General features: G+C 33.8%; 1 pseudogene; it reads left to right on the top strand.

Annotated features, from left to right (window-relative positions):
• Positions 1-2531: 2531 nt before the first annotated feature.
• Positions 2532-2650, top strand: LOC112479799 (annotated as a pseudogene).
• Positions 2651-5460: the final 2810 nt, after the last annotated feature.

Genomic DNA, 5460 nt, shown 5'->3' with positions numbered 1-5460 from the left:
TATCTATCTATAGATCTATATCTCCAAAAAATAATTCGGATTATTTATATATCATTGGAAAAGTCCAACCAGAGAATTATGTAAAGTTGACAGCTTTAAAATGACTGAAAACAAATTCACGAAACTCTTTCTAACAAAGATCTGAATTTCGTGCCTCTTCAAAAACCAAATCTAAAAACACACCTTATAAAATCATACAAATGCCGATAAGTCCATTAAAAAAAACAAATCAAACAAGCCAGACTATCTTTTTATAGTTTATACACTTCTAGCTTAAATAACATTATTTTATATGACATACTTGTTCACTATATTATTCATATTCTGACTGAAGGAAATATCTTCATTAATTTCAGTAATGAGGATGTTTAATTACCATAAACCTAAAAAGGTCCCCTTATTATCCTTTTATGAGGTTTTGCTGAAGTAGAAATTGAAAAATGCAGGTGGCTAAGGAGATAGTATTTTGTCATTCTCTAATTTAAAAAAATAGATTTAACATGTCATTTGGTCTCTATTATGAACTCTAAAGTAGGAAGCAACTAATTAACTTGGTGTCTGTATTTTATAGTTCAACCATTTGCATCACGTTTTGTTGTTATAAACAAACATTTTAAAGAGGAAGGAATGCAGCTATATTTAGACAAAGTAGTATTGAAGTGTGGCCCTCCAGCTAATACGAGATTAATGGCTTTCCTCCTTCTTCTTGACTGAAGGTAAAGTAAAAATAGAAAATGGAAAGAATTTAATCCAATCAGTATGACCCCAACAGAAACTCAGAATACTATTTCTTCCAAATTATCTATGTGGAACAATGTTATCTCTGCTTTTTAAAATAGAATGTTTAAAGAGAATGGGGTGCATGTGAGCTTCAGACAATAGGTATTTACAGATCACAGGTTTTTCAAGTGGCTCTTTAATCAATAGAAAATATAAGCCTTCTTTGGTTAAAAAACAAAAAATGTTTTACTGAAGCCATGGAAAAACTTTCTTATTCATTTGGACCTTAAAAGATTAATTTATAATAAATTACTAAGAGTATTATATTATGTAAATATAAGATCCTGGAATCATTTCTGGAGTCAAAAGATATGGATCTAGTAATAAATCAAATGCATTTTTCTTCTATTCAATTTTTAAAGGTTAAAAATATTAATATTTTATGTTGGGAGAGGTTGAGACAATGAGGATACATACTCATGAATTGCTGGGGGCCTGATAAACCATGGAAAAACGTAATGTGCCTTCCCTGTACTTAGAAGTATTTCTCTTTTAAGTACTTATCCTTAGAAAGGGGAATGAAAAAATGCCCAAAGACCTAGACATAAGAATGTTCCCATAATCTGGCTGATTACCACCAACATTTTATTTTAAAGAAATACTCCAAATATTCAACCATAGATGAGTTAAACAAATAATGATCCATCTATGGAATAAAAGGTTTGCCAGCCTTTAGAAATAATAAATATTGTCAGAAAAGAGTTCACGATCTATTGTATGTTTCCAGATATGTAAAATATAATGTCCTGTTTAACAAAAATAGATATATTTTAAAATGTAGACAAAACCTGAATGATATATACAAAATTGTAAATAGTGATCAATTTAGTGTGATAAGACTGCAATATTCTTTTTTCCCCTCTGTATTTTTAACTATCTGTATTTTCTAATTTTTCTACAATGATAATCCATTATTTCTATAATAAAGGGAAGAATTGCAAAAATAAAAAAACAACTTAACTATTTATCTTTATGAGACATTGGGCAAGTCAGTTTCCTCTTTTCATATTATAATGAAAAGTTACTGGAGAAGCACATGTGAAAGCATGGCAGAGATTGAGAATTTAGTAAATGTTTGATAAATTTGACTCCTAGTAGTGCCTCTGCCACGATTTAAGAGTATGACTTTGGGCAAATTATTTAAATTCTTTGGATTTTATTTAATTCATGCGTAATATTAAGGACTTAGACTGATTTTAAGGCTTCTCTTCCAACCATTGTACTTTACGAGGAAACTACTATAACAAACTGGATGTAGCAATGTTGTTTATAATACATTTAAAGCACATATGTTTGAATTTCAAGATATGTGGGTACATCGGGAGGAGGGAAAAAGAAAAGACTGGGTGAACTTTTATTATTCTGAAAGAATGTTTAATGCTAAAATAACCAGCATATTAATGCCTACAGTTCATAGGCATTATTCACTGTGTGAAATATGGGAGAGTTGAGTTGAAGAAGAAGGATGAAATAAGAAGTCTGCCAGGCCATCCTAGAAAAGAGTGAGGCCAGTACAACTTAAATATTGAAGGCCCTTAAAGATTGGCTGTACTTCCGGCCACTTCCATGGGTCCATTGCGATAACATTAAAGACAGACATTTCAAAATTTAGCCTTAATGATATTCAGAAAGTAGAAGTAAATTCCAATTGTCCATGGTAAGTCCCCAGGCAAGAGCCTCAGTGTAGCCACCCCAACTATTCTTCCCAAAAGATAAGCCAGGCAGGTTGACAATTACAAAATCTCTTGTGTGTCTACAGCTATGCTACCCTAAATAAGCCTGATCCCACCTGATCTCAGAAGCTAAGCAGGGTTGGGCCTGGGTAGTACTTGGATGGGAGACCACCTAGGATGACCTGGTGCTGTAGGTGTAAAAAATAAAAAAAATAAAGGATTGTAAAGTGACATGGTCCTTGCAATCTGTGAGGTCAACCAAGGGTCGCCTCGCCTAAAAATATCTATCTATCTATCTATCTATCTATCTATCTATCTATCTATCTTGTGTAGCTTGAGTAATCTTACTGTTTCTGGTTCCTAAATTGATCTTCAAGGAGAAGAATGGAAAATATATTGGATCTTTGGCATCAGGCATCTCTAGCTCTTTGGTAAGAGCTAAAATAACACTGCATCCTTAGTCAACACAAAACCATTTCAGTGGGAATAGAGAGCCAGTGAAGGAGACTGGGTGTAACAAGGATATTAATACTAGAAGTTCCACTAGAAACAGGTCATGGCTACCTGTATTTGTGCCCAAGTGAAACATGAAGAGGAAGTGGTGATATAATGAATGAAACAGTCCTAAACTGGCAATCAAGAAACTTGTTTCTAGCACTAGATTTCCCACTATGTCAGGTTATGTGAATAATATTACTTCCATGAACCCCAGTTTCTAACTCTAGATAAATAATGACTTCGAACTATATACATCAAACTATAGATATTTAGTTTCTCATAGTTCTGAAGGCCAGATCAGGTTCAATGAGTCAAAATTAACTTAGCAGAGCCATACTTCCTCTGGAGACTCCATTCCTTGTCTTTTTCAGCTTCTGGTAGTGGCCAGCATTCCTTGGCTTGTGGCTGCATACTTGGATATCTGTCTCCATCTTCACATTGACTTTGTGTGTCTGTGTGTGAGAGAGAGAGAGAGGTGGGGGGAGGGGCGGAGAGGAGAAGAGAGGAGGGGGCAGGGGGAGAGAGAGAGAGAAATCTCATTCTCTATTTCTTTCATAAGGACACATATGATAGCATTTAGTGCTCACTCAAATAATTCAGTATAGTCTCCTCATCTTAAGATCCTTAATTAAATCAGATCTGTGAAGATCGTTCTTAAATAAAAGGCAACACTTGTAGATTTGAGGAATTAGGCCGTTTTCCTGGCCTAACACTACTTGGCCAACAAGGTTCAGGTTTATAATTCAATAACTCTTTAGGGATAAGCATTTTGTTTTTAAAAAATTTCATGGAGTCCTAGTGACAGAATGAGAAATAAACAGAGCTCCTCAGATTATTCTACTTCTCTTTTGACCCCAAATAATCTATTTCTGATGAGAAATATAAATGTGGGGTTTTTTTTGTAAAAATTAAATTTACTCCTTTAGTTATATGAAAGAATATTTTAAAGAGACACTCTAAAAACCATTCTTGTAGAAGAAGCTGTGTAAACAGCCTATAAGTCAAAAAAGTGTTTTAAAAGTTTTTAAAAATTAAAAGAATGAGATGTTTTTGTAGCTTTTGCTACCAGATCTGAATGTCGTGAGAGTACAGAACCCAGGAAAGGATCACGATGTGTTTGACAATAGAGAGCCCTCTGATAACTGTCGTAATGAAATATATCAGGATAAACTAGGACATTTAGGCCTTGGTTTCAATTAAAAGATGTAACTCCAACAGATCAAGACAAATCTTATCTTTTAAATAATGATATATTTATAGGCTCTTTTATTTTTATGGCATCTAAGAAGGAATAGTAAATGGAAAATTTAGGTGCCTAGTACAGTTCGAAGATCAATATCTCTCCAAGGGCAAATGGAGGAAACTAGAACTCTTAGAAGTGATTTCCTGAGACTCTTTCAAACAACGTGATTGATAGATGAGGTTGGATTCAATGGAGATTCAGTAGAGCATTCAAAACTGTAATGCAAGTAGAGTAGGATTCCATTAATCACCCAACTGGGCTCTGAATTCAGGGAAAAGGAAGCGAGGTCTAAGACTTACCAGCACTCAGACTTGGACTGTGGAGTTTTAAAGTGATTTCCATGGAATATAAAATATTTTAACTAAATAGCACATCACTACCGCTACCATCTTTGCAAATTTGGAACAGTGAACCATTATTCTAATGGTAATTTTGGGGTGTGGCAAGTGGAGAAAGGAATTTAACATTCTATATAACATTATTTCTTCCCCTACTGCCACACAGGCTCTTTTCAAGGCCTCAAATAATGAACATTCATTCATTCACTCATTCAATATTTAGAGAATGATAACTCTACAATATGGAAAATACGGGTGATATTTTTGGCCTTAGAAATTCCCAAGTAATCAAGATAGGCAAATTAAAAAAAAAAAATGACTATCATAAAATTATGAGTTGTGAATAGTTATGAACAGTGAGACAGGGCTGATTAAGTCTGCTGAGGAAAAGTAATACATATGTATATATGGCAAGAATATCCCAAATAAGGCAGAATAGAATGTCAATAAGTGCAGAGATTGGAGATGTAGGGTAGTAAGAAGGCAATATGTGCTTTCCTCGAATATTGGAGTTAAGGAAGAGATTTTTTAAAGGGTGGGGGTGTATTTTCAACATCAAGGAGCAATTTTGAAAATCTCACATCAAATGACCATTTAATAAAATAAAATATGAAGTTGCCTACAAATGTAATAGAAATGGAAATGGGATTGATGCTTAGAGAAACATTAGAATGAATCTACACAGCATTCAGTGGAATCTGTGGACAGTGAAAATATGGACAACAAAATTCATGCCATGCAAGAAAAGGATTACTAAGTAGTGATGAGGATCCACCTTGAGGATTTTAGCTATGTAGTAGAAAACAATAGAATTAGATATATATAACTAGCCAATGAATTAGAGCAGATACAATAAATATCAGAGCTTTCCCAGTTCTAGGTATTGGAAAGTTTAGAAACCTAAAGATTTGCTAAAAGTGAATGAATC

This window comes from Pteropus alecto, unplaced genomic scaffold (assembly GCF_000325575.1).
Source record: "Pteropus alecto unplaced genomic scaffold, ASM32557v1 scaffold21, whole genome shotgun sequence".
Taxonomy (NCBI): Eukaryota; Metazoa; Chordata; class Mammalia; order Chiroptera; family Pteropodidae; genus Pteropus; species Pteropus alecto.
The sequence above is the reverse complement of the archived record's forward strand: the minus strand, read 5'-3'. Positions and strand labels throughout refer to the sequence as shown.